Raw genomic sequence first — 12,872 nt, forward strand, 5'->3', positions numbered from 1 at the left:
AGTGCGAAATTGTTTCCCTTAGAAAATTTGTCACGAAAGCATACCTCCCCTTAGACAGATCGCCTTCACGTGCTTAATAATCTAACAAGCCAAACCAAACACAACCCGAGCGAGGACTCGTAGTCAAGGCACGTCATCATGAAAAGCTAACTAAAATTGACTCATATTCACATTAAACATGCGCAAAAAACATTCGCTAAAACTGGTATGCAGGCAATCCATTCATCAGGATTTGAACCCGCTTCAAACTATTAGTATTCAACGATTTTACCGCTACTTCGTTGGTGGCCTTTTGTAGTATCTATAAGAAAAGTAATCGCAAAGACACAATCATTGCGTACCGACGGATGAACTAAGTTCGGAATTTAAAGAATAACTTTCATTCGTGCTATTGCTGTTAGCATTGACATTTGGACAGATGTTAATTTATTTAAAATTCTTTTAATGTAATTAATTTATATCTTTAAATAATTGATCTTCTGACTGTAATTTTTTGTGCGCAGTATATCTAACCCTTCCGTACACTAACTGTTTTAATTAATTTACACTCCATTAGTTTTAAGAGATTTTTATATCGATAGATTTCTTTCCAAAAATGTTTCAAGGATTACATATTTTTTTCTTTAGATTTCAAAACATTTTGGATTTAAAATCTTAATAATAAAATTTTTAAAACAAATATTTCTAGAAATTCCTTCGGCGTATTCATTTATTCCATTTAGTTGAAGTTTCGAGTAGAATATCTTCCTTTCAACATTCATATAATTTTTATATGTCAGTTCGCCATTTCTACGGAGCATAGAGCCTCACATACGAGTACAAAACTCAGGCATGCTGAAAGCACAGTTTTAACATTTAAGAATGTAAAAAGAAGAATATACCATTATAATAACGCGCATTTGAAATACGAAGGCAAACAAGAAAGCTGGTTGCAACATTTTATATTTTTTCCTGACGAATCAGAAATTGTAATAATTTTTCAATACAAAAATAAAATATTTGATTCTATAACATATAGGCATAAAGGCGTCCTCCGTTACAATTCTTATTTTTTCTTGTTTCTACTAAAATTCGGCAATGTACTATAACAACGTCGGATCCTGTTTGACTTTCATTTGTATAAAGTACCACAAGGCAAACAGTTGTAAAACGATTTATCTTCTTTCGCAAACTTTTAGTCGGCACACAGACAATACATACCTGCTGTCTGACAAAGATACTTCACTCTAAGGACTTTTTCCTAAAGTGCTCTTTTCAAAGAGACTTCACACCCTATTAAGACCTTTGTGTCAACTGACAGCCGCCTGCAGAAAGGTAGGGGAAGGAAGACCAGATCGCGTCGTCTAAACACGTCTTAAGCAATCTTCTCGGAATTCGGGCTCCGTGAATACACGTCTTAAGCATTTTTCGTGCGATTTGAAATTCGTGTAAAGACGTCTTAAGCATTTTTAAAGATATTCCAAAAACGTTTAAACACGTCTTAAGCAGTTAAAGGTTTAATAGGCAGTTCTATGCATAATAATACTGCATGTAAGAGGTTGGTTAAAAGTAACGCAGCACACAACTCTAGTCTCGGAAGAGACTGGGTTTTTAAGGGCGCTACTCTGGTTTTCGATGTCAGAAGGCTGACTTTGACTGACGAATCAAGGTCGATTGTTCGGAGATAGATGACTGCACAATAAGCCTTTTCTGAAGCGTCGCAGAAAGCATGGATATCTATCACTACTGCCTTCGGACTCAAGACATACCTCGGAAATTGTAAGCTTGAAAGTAAGGGCAGTTCTAGATAGAAACGCTTCCATTTTCTACATATTCTGTTATCAACGAGTTCATCCCAGCCCAGCTGTAAGTTCCATAACTGTTGTAATAATATTTTCGCGTATATTATTGTTGGCGCTAACCATCCCATTGGATCAAAGATTTTGGCTACTTCTGATAAAATAGTCCTCTTAGTAAACTCTTTATCACTTATGCATACCGAAAAATGAAACGTATCACTAGAATTGTTCCAATTAATTCCCAATACTTTTACTTTCTTGTCACTGGTTATTTCAAGAGAAATACTGGATTCCCGTAAGCACTCGGGAATATTCTCTAAAATAGCTGAACTGTTTGAAATCCACTTCCTTAAGCGAAATCCACCCCTTTTCATCATTTCATTCAACTGCTGAACTAGAACATTCGCTTTCTCTTCACTTTGTGCCCCTGAAAGCAAATCATCAACATAAAAATCACGAAGGGCAATTTTTGATCCTAAAGGAAATCTCACTTCATCATCTAATGCAAGTTGTTTCATTACTCTAGTAGACAAATATGGCGCACAGGCAGTCCCATATGTAACTGTCACTAATCTAAATGTACTCAAGGGCTCACTAGGACTATCCCTCCAAAGCATTCGTTGCCAATTTGTATCTTCTGGGTGGACACGAATTTGTCTGAACATCTTCTCTACATCGGCACATACTGCAATTTTGTAAGTTCTAAACCGTAGAAGAATTAGAAACAGCTCTTGCTGAACTCTTGGCCCAACCATCAAAATATCATTCAATGAAAGACCCGATGTCGTTTTAGCTGAAGCATCGAAAACAACTCTCAGTTTAGTCGTAGTACTGATTCCTTTAATACGGCATGATGATGCATGTAATACGTAGAGTCAATAAGAATCTCTCCCTCAGGAACTCCCTCCATATGTCTCAGCTCAAGGTATTCCCTCATGAAATCCTTATACTGTTCATATATCTGAGGCCTTTTTAGAAGTGAATTTTCTAAAGATTGGAATCTACGCATAACTAATTGTCTGGAATCTCCAAGCTGAGAAGGCGGAGAGTGAAACGGTAATTTCACAGTATATACCTCACTTTCCTCTCTCGTATATGTAGATCTGAAATAATCTTCACATGCTCTCTCCGATTTAGTAAGCATGTCAAACGTAGGTACAGCATCCAACTTCCAAAAGTCAGACAGCATCTGATCAGTTTCCACTTGTATATTATTAACATAGATAGTAGGATTAATTTCTGTTGAATTATTCACACTACCTGAAATAATCCATCCTATTTCAGAACGAGAAGCTATCGGTTTACCTTCTTCGCATTTAATTATTTCTCCCTTTAAAAGAGGTAAGGCAATATCTACGCCTAAAAGTATATCACCAGCCCAATTTTGTAAAATGTTGGATCTGATAATATTAAATCATTATATTCCTCAACGTACTTCTTATCCAATGTAAAATGCGGCAAAGTTCCAATAATTCTATTGATGATAAATACTAGTGTTTTAAATGACACTTTCGCCGGAAAATGCGGAACGAAGTTTATTTCCGTAATTCCATTAGTTTTCGTATCCAAAGACCCTAAACATAAAATAAAAACTTTGGCATTTCTTCTTGCTAACCCTAGCCTTTGTACACAATCTTCTGAAATCAGGCTTGCTTGACTGCCAGGGTCAAGGAGGGCTCTACACAATTGATATTCACCCGATGAATCTAAAACTTTAATAACAGCCGTACATAATAAAACTTCACTCTGAAAATTAAAGTCTGAAACACAAGATTTAATTACTGGACTAGAACTTGCGATATTCTCCCCTGACCCAGTCGATTGAGCGCGAGGTTCTGCCCCAGGGAAAAATGGCTTAGCCGTCACTGATAATTCATTCGAACTATTCGTAACTCCTTTACGTGCCTTTGGTTCATTTTGAACTCTTTCGAAATGCAGTAGTGTGTGATGATTTTTAAAGCACTTTTTACATTTATGTGTACTTCTACACTCGAAAGCTTTATGATTTGAAACCAAACAATTAAAACAAACATTATTTCTCTTGACAAAATTAACGCGTTCCTGAACATTCAGATTTAAAAACTTATGACATTTAAAAACTGAATGACCGGCTTTACAATACGTACACTGCGCGCGAATCTCTGAAGCCAATGAAGTTAATTTGTCTTTTGTAACTTGTTTTTTAACACCTTGCGTTTTACCTGCTTGCAAGGTTCTGGCATGAGATTTCAAGAACTCTAGCAGATTATTAAGTGTTGGTATTTCCTCACTTTTTAATGCTCTTTCCCACCATCTTCTCGTCGAAGAATCCATTTAAACTGTACTATTAACATTAAAATAGTATCCGCGAATTGCTCCACTTTGAATTCTAGATTTTCAAACGAACATACACACTCTCTTACAGTGTCTACTAACGCTAATATCTGACTAGGAATTTCAGCTTGTAAATTTGATAAATACAATATTTTCTTTAATAAAGATGAAAGTAATTCTCTCTGATGTGAAAATCTTTAACACAATAAATGCCACGCTATTTCGAAATTCCTGTCACAAATAGTTAAAGCTTGAACAATCCGCAAAGCATCTCCTTTTAAAGAACCCTTTAAATATTGTAGCTTTTGTGCACCTGATAAACGGTCATTATCCACTATCGCCGTTTTAAATAAATCAAAAAATGATAACCATTCTTCAGTACTGTCACTAAATACAGGAAGAGTTAGCTTAGGTAAGCGTATACTCGCTATTTCACAAGATTTAGTTTCCACACTAATGTCTTTAACATTCTTAACTCTGGTTAGTACTAAAATTAACTCATCAACAGTATCTTGTATGACCTGTTGTTCTTCTATAAATACATCAATATCTTTTTCTTCACACACTACAAATATGTTACTAAAAATATCCGAAAGTTCGGTCATTAAATTATTTAACCTAGATTTAAAAAGTTCTAACTGATCAACATCAGCAGAATCGTAAGTCACTGTAATTTTCTCTTTAAGTTTACTTAACTTAGCTTTAGCTACACGCTTTTTAGTCTTAAGCGTTGTAAATTCCATTATCTAATAAGAAAGATAAAAAAACACACTAACTCACCAAATTTACTGCGACTCCGGCTCGACGGACCAAAAAACATGTACGATCCGTTGTTAAAAATAGTGGACTGTAAATTGACTTCATATTACTTCAGTATAGAACCCAAGAAACCTCAGAGTCATAATGTCGACCGAAACTTCTTTATTGGTTTTCAAACAGTAGGTTAGTTGAGGAACGGCGAAGACCACACTGCAAACTCCGACATCGGTAGCGGCTTACCAACACAAACTCAGAAGAACCTCTGCTTAGTTGAAACTCCAGTAATTCACAGCAACCTCAAAGCTCTAAACGCGAGCTTTAAAAACCTAACAAATTTGCGTTTGCGCCGCTCCTCGGTACAAAGAAAGAAATACAATTTGCATAACATCGAACAGATGACAAAAGCATAACTGCTCTGAAAATGAATACAATGCATAAAGTATGAAATTAAACAAAAATAGGCTTTATTTAACTCATAGTATCGTTATACATGATTACCTGTACAAGAGGAAGAACAACAAGCAGATGTTCTTTACTATGAGATATGCCCTCCCTTTACTGCAATGGTTGCTTCGAACGGTCTTTCCATACTCAGCACCAGATTGTTCAACAGATCTTGAGGTAAGACGGCCCATTCCTCAATCAGCATCTGTTTCAGTTACTGGGTGTTCTCCGGAGGATGTAATCGTGCCACAAGGCATCTTCCCAAAGCATTCAACACATGTTCTACGGGATTTAAATCAGGGGAGCACGCTGGCCAATCCATTTGAGTGATATCTTCACTTTTCAGTAGCTTCTGAACAGCAGGAGTATGGTGTGGCCGTGCATTGTTATCCATAAAAACGAAGTCTGCTCCAATGACACTTCGGAACAGACGCACATGGGGAAGGATCAGCTCATGACAATAGCGATCTCCGGTTACAGGACTTCTGTCGAAAACGTGGAGCTCTATCCGCCCGTTCAGCATAATGCCTCTCCAGACAAGATTTTCAGGACACCGTAACGGTCTCTTTCCGTGATGTTACTGAGATTAAACCGTATTCCGACCTCTGTACAGTGCCAAAAAATATATATATACTTGAATTTGTTGAAGTGGCATTTTTGCATACTAAATTTAAACTATGAGCTGAACAAGGAATATATGTAGCTTGATCATTTCTTTGGCAAATAATGGCTTGCACGCCTGTGTACAATCCAGGCATATTGGCCCTGTTATCATAACCTTGACTTCGAACATTTTGAATGTCGAGGCCATCCTTTTCTAACTTATAAATAATTTTATTTGCTAAACCACTACCAGTTTTTTCCTTTTGTTTCTATAAAGCTTTCTTCAATAAATATGGATTCGTTTTTTATGCACGCGTATCTAATAATCTGACATAGTTGCTCATGATGCGAACATCTGGTGTACAATCAAATATCCAAGAAACATATTTCCCTCTTTTGATCCTAAAACGAATTTTAAATCGAACATGATTACCTAAAAGTAATATAAAATAATCTTGTACTTGATTAGACAGATAAAACACGGATCCATTTCTGTGATTAGCTATATAATAAGCAATATTTCTATGATAATGACTTATTAATTCAATTAAATTTAGGAACATTCCTATACTTGAACTCTCTATAATTTCATGCCTACCTCTAAAAGATAAATTGTGTTTTTCACAAAACAAAGTGATGTCTAATATAACGCGTATAATATGGCGCCACTTTTTTTTCTGATTCTACTGCTTTATGCAGGGAATCATCTATGAAACATCCTCCTTTAGTTTTTGGTTCAAAGCATTGCCATTGAAGATAAGCATCACACTGAAACATAGAAATTTCGTGATTGGGAATTCGAAGATTTTCCAATCTTCCAATCAAAACCTCTTTTTGAATCCGAAATAGTAGAATCTGTCTTATCTAGTAAAAGGAATGTATGGAAAGCAGAATGACGACAGAGGTCTTTTTGAATAAATGAGGCAGTTGCGATGTATTGCCTTCCCATTAGAACACTTCTTAAAAAGTCATTCTCTGGAAAATCTTCTGCCATCATATGAAGTAGATTCTCTGAACTGATCCTCTTGTCCTTGATCTAGGAGTTGCATCTCTGCCCCGTGACAACGCTGCAGCAGTGTGTTAGGAGCTCCTCGTTGAACGAGTTATAACCGCGGTAATATTTGTCGTGTGTCTACAAAGTTAGTAACATCGTAAATGTCTCAAAAAGCTACAAATTTTGATGCTTGATTTGTGTTCCTACGTCTTATAATTCCGGAGTTATTGAAATTTTTAAATTCTTATCCATTGTCTACGCATGAGCCTATGTTTTTGAATGAAGAACCGGAAGAAAAAAATGATGTGCTGCTTTATGCTCCGTCGTTGTTAAGTGATTACTCGCGACCAAATTGCCTTCTGTTCTCAACACAGATATCTGGAGAAAGCTGGCTCATTCCGCTTTCTAACGGTGCAAGAATTGTGTTTGTGCTGTGTGTTTAAGCAGAGTTATGATTATTTTAATTAGAGTCCATAAAGTGTCATTTTTGCGGATTTCGTCTAGGATATCTTGGCTTCTATTTGGAATATCATCATCATTTATCCTCGGCAAAGTAGGTCTTCTTGTACTCTTTATTTCGGTACCCTTGCTTTGAATTTATGTTTATTAGTTCATCTGCTATGCACACTTTTGTGTTATTTTTATAATCCGTAACTCGTGTTCCCCCCTACTAACTTCTTCCAAGTCGAATTTTGCGACGCAGGGGTTGCAAGGTTGTTGTTTTCTCAAGAAGCCCCTCAGGGTTAGCATGTTAACAACGACCTTTCCCCTCCACCTACAAAGCGCATGCGCACTTGGCACAGAACCTGTTGACACCTGTGACATCAGAACTTTTTACCGCGCGGCTTTGTTTATGTTTCGAACTTCAACTTAGTCATTTATTCGCCCATTCATGTTTATGTTACAATCTTTTTATACTTTATAGATGTAAATTTATTGATTAATGAAATTTACTGATTGTATTATGTATAAATTACTGACTATTGATATAAATTTAATAATTTTGTGTTTGCACTTTCTAACCTTTTTTTTTTTTTCCTCTCTCTATCTCTCTCCTACTAAAATGTCTGTATTTTGTGGTTTAAGTTACAGGTAGTATAAGTTCTCAATCCAACATTAATTTTATTTCCTCTATGACTTTCTAGTTAAGCTGTCTTCAAGCCTTTTCCCCTCTTCTTTCCCCCTTTAACTGACTTCCCCTTCTTTTTATTTCTCTGATAACTTCGCTTCTATGTAACTTAGCGGCCTCAAACTTTTCTTTTCATCCCCTTGTTATCCTGTTATTCCCTTTTAATTCCTAAGTTTTCTCCTTAACTACATTAGATAGCGCCCTCTTTTCATTTTCCCCTCTTTACCTTCTTATTTTTTTTTCTTTTGCTGACCCCCTCTTTCTTTCCACTCCACCCCCTCCTCACACTTTGTTTTTATATTTTAATTAATCCTCTTTTTCGAGCAATTTTTGCAACTATACACTTGTTGTATTTTTAGAATTTTTTTTTTTTTTACAGTTTCCTCTAGTGGAAACACCTCCACATTCTTCCTGCTGTAAACCCGCAACCTCTTTAAGGTCCAGGCTCTCCTATTACTACTCTTTCTGCACCTGCAATTCTCCTTCTGTTCACGTTTCAACTATTCCTTACATTCTCCCCCATTTTTCATCACTCATCTCTTCTCTTTGCTATCTTTGACTTATTAACATTCCTCGGGCCTCTGGCATACCACTACAACCTCTCGGTTTACGTGTTTATCACTTAAATATATGTGTATACTTACAAAATATCATGTGTACTGCTATTTAGTGTACTTACTGAAACTTTTGTGCATTAATAATTAATTATTTCCATCACACATTTGCTGTGTTGTGTACTGTAACTCTCACTACGTGCTCAGTTTCAAGTTCTGCGTAAGTGATAATTTGTGTGCACTTTACATTGCAATTCTTCCTGCGGGCTCAATTTTAAGCACTGCTCAAGTGAACTACAGTTACGCAGTGGCTTTGTGATTTAGTGTATTCAGTGAATTAGAGACTCAGTGCCTTAATATAGAGATCTCAACAGCTTCCTAATATAAGACTTCAACAGCAGTGCTTTAATATAGAGATTGCAATGCCTTAAGATAATTCCTTGTTATAGTGCCACAATTTAGTGCTCAGTATAGTGCCTCTAATTGCCATAATATAGAGATTTCTACAGCATTCAGTGAGATAGTCTACACAGCGAAATTAGAGACTTAGTGCATAATTTTAAAGATTCCAATAGCAATTAGTGACTCTGCGGAATAGCAGAATAATTTATATATATTTTTTATCATTAGTGATTTCATACAATAGACTCAATGCAGTATGTCTAAAATGCGTACCTCCACACACTGCAGTGATCTAGATTTGCCAAATCACTTAGTTTCAACTGACTTCTCATATAGAGAAAAAATAAAAGCGGTCTTCGACGAGAGCGTACAAATAGCCAATACAGTTCGAGGTAATAAAAATATATTACCACGCCTCATAACCACTCTAGAGATCTTTCGGGACATCGCATTACGTGGAACAGAGGTAGTCAACAAAGACGTGAACACTTCTGTAATCCCGCGCTGTACCACTGGCACTAACACCCCTTACCCTGAGGTGGTTACTTCAAGTACAAACACGGACTCCCTGCCAGTAACAGCAATTACGCAGGCTCCAGGAACACCGGGGAAAGGCACAGCCACTTGAAGTCAGCGACAACACCATCAGCGATTGTGCCCCAGAAACCAACCTTTGCGGCAGTGCTTAAACAGTTCAGTAAACCCAGTCAGATCATCAACCCCTTAGGGAGTATCCATCGACGTAATCTAAGAACACAGTTACAGGAAAAGGTTCCACTTAGTGAGATCCCAGTTGTCGTCAACGCTATCAAACCGGCTCCAAAAGGCGGACTAGAAGTTTTTTGTAATACAAACGAGGAGGTACTCAAGTTAGAGGAGCACATCAAAAAAGCTGAGGTCCAGGCGGAGGTTCGTCTCAGGCAAAAGAGGCAGCCGAGAATAGCCATCCATAATGTTCCAGAACATGTTAAACCAGAACAGCTCATCGCAGAGTTCAGCGCAACAGCAGGTCTATCAGCAAGAGTATACAAACCCCCGTTCCGACTTAAAGAGGGCCGAGCAACCAGAGTCAAATGGGTTCTCGAGTGTACCACGGAGAGCTTTGGAATCGCCATCAACATCAGACGTCTGTTCACAGCATGGCAGGCTCATACTATCACGGAGTTCTTGGGAATCCGTAGATGTTATAGATGCCAGCAATTCGGGCACTCCCAGGATCTCTGCCGCAGCAAGAAACAGTTCTGTGCCTTCTGCGCTGGGTCGCACAACACCAAAGTCTGTCAAGCAGAGTCACCAGCCTGTATCAATTCCGGGGACTCTAACTACCGCAACGGCACCTCCTACTACTTTGAACATCCGGCATACCACCCGGAATGCCCGATGTACCAGAGAGCCGTCTACAACACACGCTGTAACACACAATACTGAAGCTATAACATCTCAGCAGCCTACCAATGCTATGTTACTACTTAATGCGTCTGAAGATAGCAACACTATCTCACAAGAGATCCTACCGACAAATATCGACAACCCAGTCAACCTGATTCTAACTCATTCCTCAGCAGGCTCCATAAAATGCACGCAAATTAACCTCCAACGGGCAGAAGCAGCTAATACGCAACTAGTGCAGCATGTCCTTGATCATGAGATAGATATCATCCTTCTCCAAGAGCCTTACTGCAGAAACGGAGCAATAGCCTGCCTACCACTCTCATGGAAGATCTTCCAGCGGAAAGCGCAACTTAACGAACTACCCCCGAGAGCGGCGATCATTTGTTGTAATCCACAATGGTCCCCACTCATTATCATGCAGGCACGAGATCATATTGCAATTCTTCTGAATTATAATAACTCCCAGATTATCCTATCATCCGTCTACAGCTCTCCACCAGAAGACATCAGCAATGCAGTAGATAGTATAGCAGAAATACACAGAAAACATACTACCATTCCTCACGTAATAAGTGGAGACCTAAATGCGCACAACGTCATTTGGGGATACCCAGATACCTCACCGAAAGGAACAGCGTTAGAAGAATTTATAATGACAGCCAATCTACAGTTAATAAATACTCAGAATGCCCCACCGACGTTCGACAACTCATACAACAAAGGATGGCCTGATTTAACAATAGCTACAAGTAACATAGCCAACAATATAACATATTGGAGGGTCACAGACGACGAGAGTTGTTCTGATCATAAATATATCCACTTTGCAATTAATACCGACACAAGCATCACTATCCTTAAGCGCTACAAGATCCCAGGCAATAAACTGCGTGCATTAACAAAGGCTTTCTCGGATACCCTACAGAGTGAAGAAGAAGTAATAGACCAAATAAATAGCCCAGAGGAATTAGACACTTATACAAATCATCTCCTCAATACATTGCGATGTATTTGCGACAAGCTCTTGAAGACTCGCACTGCTAAACGCATACAAGGCATATGCTGGTGGACTAAGGAACTACGCCAATTACGGCAAAAGTGCAGAGCCCTAAGACGGCGTCTCCGAGGTGTAATGGACGAAGCCACCAAAATGGCATTGCTGACCACATTCCGCAGGGAAAGGGCGCATTAAAAAAAATGCATACTACGAGCCAAAGTCAATAGCTGGCGGAAATTTTTCACAGCTAATACCAACGTCTATGGAATCCTGCATAAACTAGCTACAAATAAAGTTTACAAGCCTGACCAGCTTTATGCCCAATCAGCCAATAATTCAGACACCACCAATCTTGCAGAAACCACAGCATCTGCTATCCTTAATGCAGTCTTCCCAGCAGATAACTTGGATGATGACTCAACAGAACAACAGAAGATACGGGACAACCATTCCATTCCTAACACACCAGACGACATTCCCTTCGACTCAGCTGAAATACAGCAAATCTTCCGTTTTCTTCCCATAAAAAAGGCTCCGGGACCAGACGGTCTAGACTATGCAATAATAAAGGTGGTTTACACATCCCGCCCTACCTTCTTCGAGAAATATTTCAGCAAGCTCTTAAAATACCAGATCTTCCCAACTGCTTTCAAAAAAGGAGAAGTGGTCCTGTTCCTAAGCAGAGATCCCCAGATGACCCAAGCTCGTTTCGGCCAATTTGCCTACTTTCGTCTCTGGGAAAAATTTATGAAAAATTACTGGTAAACAGACTTAAATTCCATCACCAGCAGACAAACTTCCTCAGCCCACGGCAATACGGGTTCCGAACTGGCTTGTCAACCACGCATGCCCTGAGTCATCTTAAAGATAGCATAGAACAAAATAGAGGCAGAAATCTTCACACGGCATTCATATCCCTGGACCTGCAAAGCGCCTTTGACACCCTCTGGTGGCCTGCTATAAAGGAAGCACTTAGAGAGGCACAATGTCCCCAAAACATCTTTAACATCATCACGGACTATCTACATGCACGTAGCCTCATAGTAGCCAACAACAATGGCCTCACTATCAAGCGGCAGGAAAGAGGGTGTCCACAAGGCTCTTGCGCCGGTCCGTTGCTCTGGACCTTTAACTCCATACTACAACATGAATGGCCTTTGCACACAGATATCATAGCATACGCCGACGATGTAGCCCTTCTGGTGTCTGGCCACACAAGAGATGACCTGGAACGGAATGCCACAGAAACCTGCTCGATATTCACGGACCTATGCAATAAACTTAAGTTAATCATCTCTTGACAAAAGTCCGCAGCCATCGTAATTCCACGTCCTGGCACAAATCCCACAAGACGTCCATGTATAAAGGTACTTGGCAAGAACTTAAAAATAACGAAGTCGATTAAATATCTAGGAGTCACTTGGGATCAAAGACTCACCTGGTTACCGCACCTCCAAGAAATACGTACAAAAACATCGACCATCGCAAGGAAAGCCAGGCAATTTCA

This window comes from Stegodyphus dumicola, chromosome 4 (assembly GCF_044657685.1).
Source record: "Stegodyphus dumicola isolate Sdum_Otavi_A_Nest chromosome 4, ASM4465768v1".
Classification (NCBI taxonomy): Eukaryota; Metazoa; Arthropoda; class Arachnida; order Araneae; family Eresidae; genus Stegodyphus; species Stegodyphus dumicola.